At 32.7% G+C, this 15,456-nt stretch overlaps 1 protein-coding gene across 4 annotated transcripts in view; it reads left to right on the forward strand.

Moving 5' to 3' along the window:
* The window catches only part of NCOA2 (nuclear receptor coactivator 2), a 302,628-nt gene that overhangs the window by 25,351 nt on the left and 261,821 nt on the right, over positions 1–15,456 (forward strand). For all 4 annotated transcript variants that reach the window (XM_051970063.1, XM_051970062.1, XM_051970064.1 and 1 more), the window contains exon 2: positions 8,399–8,478. The gene's annotated coding sequence lies outside the window, so the exon portion shown is untranslated. The remainder of the gene's footprint in view (positions 1–8,398; positions 8,479–15,456) is intronic.

Here is a 15,456-nt window from a genome sequence, read left to right on the forward strand (position 1 = left end):
AAAGCAATATATTTAGAGATGATGTTGGAAGCCCATATCCAACATAGAGGAAAGTTTCACATTAAGTTTAGCTACTTGAGCAAAAGTTAAGGAAAGGAAATTTAGAAAATATGTAGTTCATCTACAGCCATTAACATCATTATTTTATAGTACTCTATCAAGATTAGCCTCGCTAACACAAGTGACAACATTTAAATTCCATTTATCTTGTGTTTAAATCCTAATTCTGCCTATATATTTCAAATGAATTAAAACCAAGTCAAATAGAAAAACAGTTCTTAATTTTTAGGGCTTTCTTGATGTAAACATTTTTTTGTGCTTTCTTTTCTAATTTAAAATTATTGCCTTGGTAGAGTTATATGGAAAATCTTGCTTTCTTCTGAACCAGCTGACCCATTGAATGGCAGCACAATGATGGGAAAGGCACACACATGAGTGTTACCATGAATGGTTGCCCTTTTTTTTTTATGATGCTTATGCAGAATTTATGTAATTCAGGCTTTTAGATGCCAGTAACCTGGGTTCAATCAGTGATTTGGATTTGAATACTCTGTGTATCGCTTTCATGCATTTTCCATATTAATTTTTGTCTCAAAATGGGAACATTTATTAGTAAGTCAGATGAGCTATTCAGTCAGAATTGTGGAAACTGTGGAGTACCACTTGTATAGATCTGTGACATGCCATAACAATGCATATTTGAGTTCTTAGCCTGAGAAGTGATAGAATAGTGCAAAGTATTATTAACATAGTTGATCCTAAGTCAGAGTGTGAAAATGAGTCTCTGAGAATAAACTGCTTTTACATGTAAATTATATGAGTTCTTCTGTCCTATATGATAACTATTTAATAATTTACCTTTTCTGGGGCACTAATTATTTTAAAATTTATCATCACAGAATTTTTTAATATACAAATATGGTTATTTTATTAAAACCCTTATAATCTTTGAGCTGAAAGGGATATTAAAAGATCACTACCCTGCTAAAGATAGAAACTCATTACATATATTGAAATTACTCTTTAAATAACTCTGACTCTTCACAATAAGTTAATTGGTAATCATTTATTTAGAACCTACTATGTTCCAAGTACTCAGTAGCATTAGAAAAAGAGGTACTCTTCCAAAGTGTTGTAGAAAGATATCACTTGCAGTCATATACATTTCTTCCGAGCCTGATTTATTCTAGATCGCAACCTATAGGTAGCCCCTCTTTTTCCTTTACAGCCACATGTAGTTGCCTGATTCACTGAAATCTAGGGACGAACCCTTGTGCAAAATGTTAACTTACTTGAATTCAGTTCTTAATAATTAACGAGCTTCCATCTTGTCATACCTTTCCTACTCCAATAATTCTGAATCTTCGACTAGAGTTCAAACCTTTTTCACTGTATCCAGTAACTACTTTTTTATTCCTATCATCCTTAACCTTCCCTTTTCACCATGTCTCACTTTAAAGCTACCTACTTCTGGCCTTGTGCTTTCTCCAGTTCTATAATTCACAAACTAGCTTTAATTTTAAACCTTTTCTCTCTCTCCTTTTTTTTTTTTTTTTTTTTTTTCATTAACTGAACTCTGGCTTCTTCTGATGACACAGCTTTCCTGCTACTCTTTGCTGCAATGCTTGCACATTTATTCATTCACCCAGATTTCTCTGGTCATGGTGGGGGGAGTTGGAATACTCCTTGCTTCCCATTGCTACTTTTAGACTCCTCCTCTAAAACTATCACTTAGTAATCTCTCCTTTGAATTTCATTTTAACACCCAATCAAGATTCTAGTTTAGATATCTCCAGGATATTCTCCCTTCCTCCCTTCAGCTATTCTCCCTTCCTCAGTCTTTCAGCTCCTTTCTTCATAGTTGAACATATATATTGATACTTCTTCAAATAATCTCACTTTCCAATTGCTGAGTTTAATAATTTCCCAAGTCCTACTCCTCTAAACCATCTCTAGTTTCAGTAGTTATCTCTCACTTTCAGGGTCAAATATATACAATTCTGTTTGGCAAGAAAAGTCATTTGCAACTTGACCTCTTCCTACCTTTGTAAACCTTACCTCTCTTCTGTAAATTGTCAGATTCAGCTACACTAGCATTCACTGTTACAGACACCCAACATTTTCCCCCATAGCTATCTAGCTATCTCCTATATCTAGAACACATTACCTACTTATCTCTGCCTCTGATTTTGTCTATAAAACTCAATTAAAATATCAGGTTTTGTAGGTTTTTTCTGCTTGTGTCTTTCCCTTCACAGATTACTGTCTGTTACTCTGTATATATCTTGTACAAACAAGATATATATATATATAACCTTGTTGTTTACCATTAGAATGTAAGCTCTTGAAGGAAAGGACTGTTTTTGCTTTTCTTTATATACCCAGGGCTTTCATGATGCCTTGGCATAAAGGAAGCTCTTAAATGCTATTTGTACAACTAATTGTGTCAAGGCAGAACTTGCATGGTGAAGTGGTAGGTAGAAAGTGTACATCTGAGCTTTGACAAAGCTTCTCCAAGCATTTAGAGAATTCACTAGACCAATTCCCAGTGGAGAAATCCAGAAAAAAGTCAGTGAGTCATTTGTACAATCCATGTTGGCATAGGGTGGCAGAGAGGTTCTGTTGACACTGGCAATGAAATCAGGCCAGGAGCATGCCCATGTATAAGTACACCAATGCCCAGCAGTGTATTAGGACAAAAGAAGATTATAGATCAATAATGTGCAATTATGATTTCCATACTGGGGAACCATGAGGAGACAAGAATCAATTGACAGCGTTGTGGCCCACTACCTAGTTCTGATTCACAGATCTACAATGGACTGAGAAAACAATCTGCCCTCATGGTAATGGTGTTATAGTTAAGAAGGCCCTGGATATATCAGGTGTATCAAGAAAGGAGCAAGTTCAGTAGCTAGCAATAGACCTCAGGAACCAAAAAAGATAAGATTTCTAGTATCTTGATCAGTTTGCAGAAGAATAACCAGGACAATAATCCCAAACCAAAACAGACCAAACCTACTATCCTGTCACTCTTGATTCAACATTGCTTTTTCAGCTGGCTGATAGGAACTGATTCTAGGAGTAAGTCTACTTTTGCTTAGACCCAAACCCAGTCAGGAGTTAGCAAAACTCAAGTCAAGGAGGGTAACAAGCAAACTTTACCCTGGAACCATGCTCTGGGAGCCCTGAAAGTTTATAAGTTCTCAGCCTATCCCTGAGATCCTACAATAACACAACACACAGGACCAGCTTAGATATTAGCTCCAGAAGTATAGTCGAACTCGGCCCTATCATGAGGTCTTAAGTCAGGAAGTGGACTAATAGAATGAATAAACAAACAAAAAAGAACCCTAGCATAAAAGAGCTATTATGGTCACCAGGAATTTCAAATCACAAATCCAGAAAAAAGACAATTACTCTAAAGCATCTATAAAAAAGCCTCCTAAGAAACATCCCTCCTAAGAAACATCAACTAGTTTTGAGATTTCAACTCTAAGGAATTGAAACAAGGATTAAAAGGGTTTTAAAAAATGTTTTATAAATAGAATGAGTGAAAAAATAATTGAAAAAGAAAAATGAGAGTTTTGGAATAAAGGATTGGGAAGTGAATTAATAGCTTGCCCCATTAGTTACAAAATCTTACTCAAGCAACAACTTCTAGAAAATTAGAAAGTTAGCTCTACTACCTAATGACCCCACAAGGCTACAAGCACAAATCCAGAAAAATAGATTGAAAAGAAAAAAAAAATTAAGAATTGTTGCCATGACCAAAAAGAGAGAGATCCTAGACATCATAGCTCAAGAAATCACAAAAGAAGACTGCTCGGATCTCTTAGAATCATAGGGAAGTAGAAAGAATTTACTAGTCACCTTCTGGAAGAAACCTTGAAATGAAAACATTCAGGAGTTATAATCAGTATAGAGTTTCCAGATTAAAAACAAAAAATTACTTCAAGCAGCCAGAAAGAATGAATTCAAGTACCAACGGCTATAGTCAGCATTACAAAGGAATATTCCAGAACGCCAAGGAGTAAGCTTATAAACAGATATAATTTGCTCATTAAGTCTGAGTATTATGTTTAATGCTACAGAAGAAAAAGAATGAATCTTTTATTAAATAGAAGACTTAGAACATTTCTGATGAAAAGACCAGAGTTATAAAAAATTTGGAAGTTCAGTTAAAAGAGTGAAGAGAAACATTAAAAGGTTAGATATGAATGGGTGATGTGGGCTAAATAAGGATAAACTATTTAGTATATTCAAATAAGAGGTATTACACGTGTTCCCTCTGAACCCTATCACTGCCATCAGCATCATTACTTATAGGAGTCCAATTAAATCCGTCCTTGAATTGGTTTTTGTTATGGTTTAACCATCTCAAGAGAATAATGGAGAGAAAGGAGTAGAGGAATACAATAGGGTAGGAAGTCAGATCTTGACTGATAAAAACAAAATACTTTTAAAATGCACTGAGCATGAAATGAAGCATATGTAAAAAGGACAGAAAGGCAGTTTTGTTGGAACATAAAATGTGTGAATTAAAGTAGTAGTAGTACTGGCAATAATAATGATAATAGCTAACATTTATTTATATAGTACTGTAAGTTACAAAAACACTAAATATATATATATACACATGCATATATATGTATATATGTATATATATATATGTATATATATATAATCTCATTTAATCCTCATTATAACGCTGGCAGGGAGGTGCTGTTATTATTTCCATTATACAGATGAAGAAAGAGGCCCAGAAAGCTAAGTCTCCCTTTTGCTGCAGGGTTATTATTTAGTATCTGAGACAGTATTTGAACTTAATTTTTCTTAAAAGCTCCCTGCTTTATTTAATACTCTACCTAGTTATAATAAATTTTAAAAGGCAGAGAAAAGCTAGAATATAAAGAATTTTCTAAGTCAAAGACTTTTTTTTATAAATCTTTGAGGCAAGTAGTAGCCATTGTAACTTATTGAGTGGGGGACATGATCACATCTCTGTTATTAGGAAAATCTGTTTTTCTTCTTGTGAAGAAGGGATTGATAGGCAGGGAAGCAAATTACAGGTTATTATCATTGTTTAGGTAAGAGGTGATTTAAGCCTGAACCAGTATGGTTATGTTAGTAGTGGAAAGAAAAGGGCATATATAGGAGATGTGAAGGTAAAATGACTATACTAACTAGCTGGTTGTACATGGGGTTAAGGGAGAAGAAAAAATAGTAGATAACCATTCAACAGAAATGGGAAAGTTTGAAAGAGATATGGGTTTTTGGTGATGAGAATTTATAAGATCACAAATTTGAACAGTAGTTCCTCAGTTTCTTTCTAGCATACCTGCTGCCTCCCAGACAGTCTGATCTATTTTTGATAAGTTGAGTTTCAAATGACTATGAAACATCTAGGCAGAAATGTCCAGCATGTATGTGATATGAAAGGGGCTACATGGCAGAGAAACTGGTTGTTTATATATGTCTAAGAGTTATCTGCATGGAAATATGATAAATTATAGAAATTTTTCTTTTTCCACAAGTTCTGTAATGGTCCATTTGACCTTATTGACTTTCTTGGTAAACGTTAGTAAAGAAGTTCCTCTTGTTGAATCCTTTACTATTTTCAGGACAATGTTATTAAAACAAATCAAATAATTATTAGTTAATGCTGCTAACATGACCTAGAATGTCATTGAGGGCATAGAATCATGGACCAAAACAGTCCTCTCTCCTCATCTTATAGATGAGAAAACTGTTACCCTTAAAGGTTATGCATATTACATAGGTAATGAGTGTTATAGGTAGAATTTGATCCTAGGTTCCCTGGCTTCAGATTTATTTCCTTTTCACTCTACCACACTGCCACATATTACTTTATATTATGCATTTCTATTAGGCTTGTGGTCTTTTTCTGAATTTTATAATTTTTTTTCCTATTCAGAGTAGTCTGTAGCATAATGCTTCTGTTTATGTGTCTGTTTTTTTATTTTTACTTTTTAGCCACATGTTCCTAATTAGATTTTACCCACTTGGTTTCCAGGTTTCTTTGCCATTATAATACAGACTACTCTGAAGAGGGGGAGGGAAAAAAAAAGATAAAATTCAGACAAATTGAGATTACTTGATGTCCTTTGTTCTTATGTCCTTTATTTTCAATTTATGCTTTACCATCTCTGCTATTGCTTTCTCTTGCTCAGGCTGAAGATGTGCTCCCTCTCTCTTATTTACTTCCTAATTTTTCTCTATTGAATTTTCTCAAGACATTGAAAATGAGGTATCATCAATCATTTACAAAACTTTCTGATCTATCCTCCAAGTGAAAATTCTTTTTCCTTAGTAATTATTTTGTAATATTTTCAGTATACTGTTGGTGGAACTGTGAATTGAATTAGCTATTAGGAAAGCAGTTTAGATGTATACCCAGAAAGAATCACCAGACTGTACTTTGACTCAGCTACATGACTGGATGCCTATGACCCAAAGACGTTAAAGAAAGAAGGGGAAAAAAAATCTATGCATGCAAAAAATATTTATGGTATTTTTTCATGGTAGCTAACATGTAGAAGTTTAAGGACTGTCTGATTGGGGAATGACTAAACAATTAGTGTAAATGAATATAATGAAATATTGTACTAAAGGAAATTGATGAAATGGGCAGTTTTGGAGATAATTTGGAAAATCTTTATGAACTGATGCGGAGCAAAGTGAACAGAACTAGATTGATCTAAATATATTTATATGTGTGTGTGTAAAAAGAGAAAGACAGACAGAGAGAAAGAGAGACAGACACAGAGAGAGAGAGAGAGAGAGAGAGAGAGAGAGAGAGAGAGAAAGAATATAATTTAGAGACCCCATTTTAGAATTCTGATTAGTGCAGTAAGAAACCAAGAGCCCAAACAAAGAACATGAAACATGCTACTCACTTCCTGACAGTGGGGGGATGAACTTGAAATGCACAAAGAAACATATTTTTAGACATGGTTTATTAGGGAATTTATTTTGCCAGACTGTGTTAATTATATTTTGAGGAATTTTTTTTTCAAATGAACTTTATATCTTTGAATTTTTACTATACCAATTCCATATTTTTCTTCTTTAACAGCAAATATTATGTTGCCATAGTAATTTCCACATTACACTTTTGATCACACTGGCCACCCAGAATTCAGGATTGCACACTTAAAGTCAGTCTTCTTCAATTCCTTTACTTGCCTCTGATCACCTGTCAGCTATCACTCCATGAGCCATACTCTCTGGGACACTCTTGCTTTCCTGGGAGTTTTGGTATTTACATTTTTAAAAAATTTCTATAATAGGAAGAGTTAGAATGATAGCTTAATTAAAAATACTTTCTTGAAAATTTAAAGAGAAAAAACAAGGAGACATCAAAGGCAAGATATGTCATTTAAATACAGAGATTTTTAAACGTATAGAAGAATGTTCATTAAAAATTTGGCTAAGTCAAGAAACTAAAAACTGAGTGGATCCCTTTCAGATGGAGAATGGCTGAATAAGTTTTGGTTTATGAATGATATGGAATATTATTGTTCTATAAGAAATGGTCGGCAGTATAATTTCAGAGATGCCTAGAGAGACTTATATGAACTGATGCTGAGTGAAATGAGCAGAACCAGAAGATCATTGTACACGGCAACAAAAAGATTACACAATGATCAAATCTGGTGGACGTGGCTCTTGTCAACAATGAGATGATTCAGGCCAGTTCCAATGACCTTGTGATGAAGAGAGCCATTTGTATACCCAGAGAGAGGACAATGGGAACTGAATGTAGATCACAACATAGGATTTTTACTTTTTTTATGTTGTTTGCTTACATTTTGTTTTCTTTCTGATCTGATTTTTCTTGTGCAGCATGATAATTGTGGAAATATGTATAGAAGAATTGCAGTTGTTTAAAGTATATTGGATTGCTTGCTATCTAGGAGAGGGTGTGGTGAGAAGAGAGAGGAAAAAATTTGGAATACAAAGATTTTACAAGAGTGAATGTTGAAAATTATCTCTGCATATGTTTTGAAAATAAAAAAAACTTAATAATAATTAAAAACCAAAATAAAAAAAATAAAGAAAGCAATTTAGCCAAGTGAATGACAACATAAGCAGTAAACCCTAATCCCTTTCTGCCTTTTGATGTGTTGTCTAAGGTGGAATTTTTGTCAAAGTTTTCTACATATGTTCAGTAAAAGATTATGAGATATAAGACAATTCCTACAATTCTACCAAGTGAACTGAGAACAACAGATAGTTTCTTAAATGCCTAAGTTTAATCAGTAATTCAGGCATTAAAAATTGTTGTACTATAGCATTATTAATGCTTTTCATTCATTTTTCATTTTTACATTATAAAGTTGCTTATATGACTTGTTTTCTGTCTTATTTATAGGAGACTTGAAATGTATCAAAGTACTGAGGATTATGCACTAACAACTGGTAAAACTGATCTGACAACTTATTTGAATCTTGGTGAGTTATCTATAATTTTATATTCAGTTTGTACTTATACAAATTTCCTTCCTTCCATAGATAAATAAAGCTGGAAAATAAAAGTAGAAATGTTTCAATCTAGATCCAACAAATAGTTACTTTTCACTTAATTTTTAATTGACATGTACAGTTAGCTGATTTGCAAGCTAATAATTAGGCAAAGGGAATTTAAAAAAAAATAATCACAGGTTTATTGCTTGTTTAAAATAATGTGTGTGGGTAAAAAAATACCTACTAATGTACTTTTGCTAATTTCTCGTATCATGGACTATGTAATAGTTAATGTATTAACATCCTTAACAAGCATTTACAGGAATTTTCAGTTAAGTGTAGGTTGTATACAGCAAATTTGTCTAATGCAAGTTATTTTTTGTGTGTGTGTTCTATGAAAATTATAAATTTAAATTGTTGCTGAAATGATTCTATAATGGTTCTGAAAGCTTAAGCAATTTCTGTTTGTCTAGTATTGGAAGACTCTTGGCTCCTTTAGGCTGTGATAAGCCTGTCTTAAGTCCATTCATGAGAAAAGATACTTCTTCCTTAGACTAATTGATTAGGGACTTCCTGTATTTTGAATGAGATTCAGAATACCAGTAGTTCATTTTAATAGGCAAAGTAAAGTTATATTAAAGGTTGAGAACATTAAACAGATATGTTAAGATTTTGTAGTTTTATAAGCATTTTTTTTTCTGGAAATTTACTTTCAGAACATTTATATTTGCCATATTTCATATTTACTATTACCACATAGTAAATTACCATATTTATTGTACTTGAATCTTGCTAAGCTGTGCCTTTTTTCTTACCCCCTTTTCTATTTAAAATATATTTCTAAAACTGGTATTTTTAAAATAGTATATGCTATTTAAATAATAATAACTGGCATTTCTCTACTACTTTTTAAAAGTTTCTTAAGACACTTTACATATATGATCTTAATGGAGGCTCATAATCGTCCCCCCCAGTATACATTCTTAGGTACTGATATTATCCCCACTGGATTGGAGTAGATGTAACTGTTGAAAATAAATAATTTTTTTTCTTGGAACTCTTTAATACTTAAAAAGTTTCTGACATATTGTACATTAAATCATGAATAACCACCTTGAGTATAATTAATTTATTATTTTTAGAGTGAAAACATTTTATCTGAATATTTAAAAACAGATATTTAAAAATATCACACTAGTTAAGCTTCTCAATATTTATAGGAACAGAATAAAATTTAAACCATTAAAGAGCTAAACTGATAAAGAATCCAAGATCTATTCAGCAAATATTTACTAAGTATTACTATATTTTTAATAAAGGATTTTTATCATCCCTCTTCATTTTATCTTGCTATTTTAGTTATAGCATCATCTTGTTATTAGACCTTTTTAAAAAAAATAGTTGAGAGTCCTTCTTTTGTATTAAATTATGCATTAAGAATAACTTCCTTCATTTTTCAACATTTTTTCCCTCCCTTTGAGAAAGTTTTGTTTTAATCCTTCCTTAAAATTTTTTTTTGATAATTTTTAATTTTTAGGATATTATCAGTATGCTTTTTAAGAATATAATAATATTTGGGAAAATTTGAAGGGCAACTTCACAAGTCAGTAGTGGGACAATTAATTAGATTGTGAGCAGAGGATCATGGTAACTTAGTGATTAAAATAATAGCTCACCAGAGAAGCCACCATTTTGTCTGATCTCTGGGATCTGTGCCCCAGTTTCAACTTAGGGCTAAACTCCTTATTTATTCTAGTCTAAATTGTCAATGTGGCATAGCTAATTGATCCAAAATTAGTGCATGAATTTTAGCCTCAGGCTCGTCTTAATCTAAAAAAGTTTGTTTCAAGACTTTTTGGTATTTTGTTTGCTTAGAAAATAGAAGACCAGTTCTTATTTTTTTGCCTAATTTATTTAACTTAGATTTATAAGCTTCCTGCTAATGAGGATTTTTTAATGTTTTTGGGTAATAAGGCACTTTTTTGATATATATATAGATTTGCTTTTTAATTCAAAGATGTCATTATTGTTGAAAATATGTAAAGAAAAATATTATTTGCAGTATTTCGCAAATTGGAAAGTTCTTTTATTTTCATGCAAGGCAGTCTGTTCTGCATTAAAATTTTTCAATAGAGTGGCTTTGATAAGTCGTATATATTTGATAAGTCGTATATATTAATTTTTAATGTAGATCAAATTAGATAAAATGCAGTGAAATTTAGATAACACACAACATCTTTTATTATTATTATTATACATGATCACTGGGGGTAAGGAAAAAGGATGGTTCATGAAATTTGAATCCAGATCATTTGACTTCCAAGATTTTCCTACACTTCATTGATGAGCCAAGTGTATGAAAAAGTGTGGTGTTTTCGAAATCTTATGAACAGCCCTTAGAAAAAAAGGTTGAATTAATTACATAATCTATAAATTCTAGCTATTAGCTATTAAATTATTTAGTCAAATATCTGTTGTTAGTCTTCCCTTGTGGAGCAATGAGAGACTTGGTAATAACTTATAAAACAACTATTAGTTGAATAAATTCCAACTGAATAGTTATTTTTACATAGTAATAAAAATACAAATTTTCTTAATTTGTGGGTTGCAATATGGGAAGGTTGTGAAATTATGATTTATTTATCAGCAAATGTTTGATTTATATACTTTATATATCTATAGGCACAAAAGAGATCATGAGTGGAAAAAGTTTAAGAAGTCTTGTTTTGTAGAATGTTTTTCTACCTGATAAAATTTTTTTCTTTGGAAAAGTATAAATGGCATACTTAATGCCAAGGACTGAAGAAATCAATAATATTTGTGGAATAAATTTCTCCAATTTATACTCCAAATCACCAGAAATTTAAGACTGATTTTAATGAGTTTTATACCCCAAATCACCAGAAATTTAAGACTGATTTTAATGAGTTTTGAAAAAGAATATTTGCAAAACTAATGCAAACAAGATTAGAAGGGAAGCAACAAACTGGGAAAACATTTTCACAGTTAAAGATTCTGATAAAGGCCTCATTTCCAAAATATATAGAGAACTGACTCAAATTTATAAGAAATCAAGCCATTCTCCAATTGATAAATGGTCAAAGGATATGAACAGACAATTTTCAGAGGATGAGATTGAAACTATTACCACTCATATGAAAGAGTGTTCCAAATCATTATTGATCAGAGAAATGCAAATTAAGACAACTCTGAGATACCACTACACACCTGTCAGATTGGCTAAGATGACAGGAAAAAATAATGATGAATGTTGGAGGGGATGCGGGAAAACTGGGACACTAATGCATTGTTGGTGGAGTTGTGAACGAATCCAACCATTCTGGAGAGCAATCTGGAATTATGCCCAAAAAATTATCAAATTGTGCATACCCTTTGATCCAGCAGTGTTTCTATTGGGCTTATATCCCAAAGAAATACTAAAGAAGGGAAAGGGACCTGTATGTGCCAAAATGTTTGTAGCAGCCCTGTTTGTAGTGGCTAGAAACTGGAAAATGAATGGATGCCCATCAATTGGAGAATGGCTGGGTAAATTGTGGTATATGAATGTTATGGAATATTATTGTTCTGTAAGAAATGACCAGCAGGATGAATACAGAGAGGACTGGCGAGACTTACATGAACTGATGCTAAGTGAAATGAGCAGAACCAGGAGATCATTATACACTTCGACAACGATATTGTATGAGGACATATTTTGATGGAAGTGGATTTCTTTGACAAAGAGACCTGAGTTTCAATTGATAAATGACGGACAAAAGCAGCTACACCCAAAGAAAGAACACTGGGAAACAAATGTAAACTATCTGCATTTTTGTTTTTCTTCCCGGATTATTTATACCTTCTGAATCCAATTCTCCCTACGCAATAAGAGAACTGTTCGGTTCTGCAAACATATATTGTACCTAGATATACTGCAACATATCCAACATATAAAGGACTGCTTGCCATCTAGGGGAGGGGGTGGAGGGAGGGAGGGGGAAAAAAATCGGAACAGAAACGAGTGTCAATATAATGTAATTATTAAATAAAAAATTTAAAAAAAAAAGAAAAAGAATATTTGCAATACTTTCAATTTTTCATTCCATTTCTTTTTTTATAATGATCTTGACAACACAATATATGAATATATTTATTGCAGGAAACTTTAGCTGTGGAAAATCTTTTTTATCTTTCTATCTTTCTGTTATATAATTTCGATTGATGATATGACAGCTTCAATGCTAGTCAGATCAGAGAAGTGCTAGAAAGTTCCAAGACCAGGACAGCTAAAGAGTTATCAGTAAGGATTATTTATTTTTGTGACTGCTTGTCCTGAGCTCTCTTAGAAGAATCAGAGATAGACATAGATAAAATTTTGATGGTAAGTGATTATCAGTTAAATACTGACAATAACATTGATACTTTAGACAAGAGGTGTCAGTCTTTAGATAAGAAGGATAACCAGGTTAAAATGTACTTGGGAATATTTAGCAAAATAAATAAAGATACAATAGATAATGTTAGCTTCTTGTTTTTCTAAGTCAGAATGCAATTTGCAGAGATCTCTGAGTTTATAACCCCAACTTTCAACTAAGGCCATCATATACTGTTTTCTTTCTTCTATTAAAAGTTTAATTTTAATGTTCTGGTTTTTTAATGGAAGGTTATAGTAAAGTTGAAAAAAAATCCAAACAAATTTCCTTCCTTCTGTCACAGAGATTCTTGAATACTATGCCAGCAGAGTATAATCTATTGAAGTTTCTATCATAGTGAAATTGCTTTAAGTATGATGCCAATAATAGAAGAAATATGAGAGGCCAAAAAATTGTAGATTACACAGAAGCCTAAAGTCATTCAGCATACATTTTATTAAGTCCTTAAAATATGTTAGTTTCGGCTCTTGCTATAAAGAGGAGGGAAAAAATCCCGCTATCAAAGAGCTCACAATCTAATGGGTAGAAAATCTGCAAACAACTATGGACAAGCAAACCATGTATAGAATATATTGTGTGAGAATCAACAAAAGAGAAAGGTACGAGAAGGCACTGGGAATGGGGAAAGGCTCTTATAGATGAGATTTTAGCTAGGACTTGGAAAAAAATGCAGTAAACTAGGTGGCAGAGATTAGAAGAAGATGAGTATTCTGAAATATTCTCTGAGTCAGAAAAAGGAGTGTTTTATTAGAAGAACAATAAGGAGGGTAGTGTCATTAGATTGAAGAAATAGATTGAGAGAGGACCAAGTTATGAAAAGCGTTTGACCTGTATTTTAGGAGTATTGTTTTGGTAATAGATTATGGACTGTAATTGGGAAATAATTTAGGGAAGAAGACCAGCTGGCTCGTTTTTGAAATAGTGCAGTCATGAGGGCCTACACCAAAATGGTATTAATATCAAAGGAGTGAAGGAGAGATGCTACATAGGTTAAACAGATAAGACTTGGCAACAGATTGAATATGGGGAGATGAGGATAAAGAGATGTGGATGACATTTTGCTTGGGAGCCTGAATGACTGGGAATATGATGGTAGCTTCAACATTATCAGGAAAGTTAAGAAGAGGGGAAGCTTTGGGGTAAAAATAACATTGATATTTTGAACACAATGAGTTTAAGGATGTCTATGGGGGCATTCTGTTTGAGGTGTTGAATAGTCAATTGGAGAAGTGAATTTGGAGTAGGCTGGCTAAGTAGGTTTGAGAATCATTAGTATAGAGGTGTTAACTGAATACATAATATCTGGATGAGAGCATTAATCTAGAATTTTTCTATTGCAGAAATAGTTTTGTTTTGACTGTTGATTTTTTATTTTGCTGAGAATTTTACTCCTTCCTTCTTTAGTTTCTGGCTTCTATAAAGGTTATTTGCCATTTCTTTTATTGATTATTTCATTTTTCTCCATTTATAAGCCCTGCTATCTAAATATTATATCTTGACTGGCTTATTCAATCAGCAGAATTAATTTTTCCTTTTTCAAATAGGCCCCCACTTGGTTCTATCCTTCCCTTAGTTGCCAAAGTGATTTTCCTATGGTACAAATTAAAATAGTAAAACCCTGTGGCTTTCTATGAGGTATAGATGCCTCTGCTTGGCATTTAAAACTTTTTATAACCTGACCCCTTCCTACTTTTCTAGTATCTTAAAATGCAATCACTTCCATGTTACAGTGACCTACTTGGCTTTTATTTGTACTAGTGAACTCCATCTCCCATTTCTATGCTTCTGTACTAGTTGTGCCACAACCTGGAATGCTCTTCTTTGTTTCCTCTTTAGATTCACCGATTTTCTTCAGAGTTCAGCTCAGTAGCCTAACTGCTACAGCTAGTCCTTTCCACTTTTAGATTTCTTCCCATTTGCTCTGTTAAGTAATTTTTATGTATTGAAGTAGTTACATATTCTACCTATTAGAATGTGACCTCATTTGATGGGAAGGACCGTTTTTAGCTTTCCTTGAATCCCCACTTCTTAGTACAATCCAGGATATAAAGTTAACCCTTCATAAATGCTCTGTGACATCAAGTATTTTCTTTAATCTCTTCCATTATTAAAGAGTATAAGAATCAGATTCATATTACAGAATTTATGTAAATGTGCTGTAAATATCCATTTTTTACTCCAGCATATTGCATTGAATCTTTGATTTCATTGATGGATGTATTTCCCCATACTTGTTCATTGAATTTCAGTGATGTGGATATTCCTGTCCATAATACAAGGATGTAACTCATCAGTGCCAATTTGTCTTCTCCAACTCTTTTTATGTACCCTCCCATATATTTTTAGTGTTTTTTTCATCAGTGTTTGATTTTCATCAAATGTGTTCTCAAGTTTCCAGCAGTTTCTGGGATTCAAATACAAAATCTTGTCATTTAAGTCCCTATACTGTATGGTTTGAGGCTACTTTTCCAGACTTATTATGTCCAGCAAAAACTGGTTCAATCATAATCTTAATCATATAGGACAGTCCATC

Source organism: Antechinus flavipes, chromosome 1, assembly GCF_016432865.1.
Source record: "Antechinus flavipes isolate AdamAnt ecotype Samford, QLD, Australia chromosome 1, AdamAnt_v2, whole genome shotgun sequence".
Classification (NCBI taxonomy): Eukaryota; Metazoa; Chordata; class Mammalia; order Dasyuromorphia; family Dasyuridae; genus Antechinus; species Antechinus flavipes.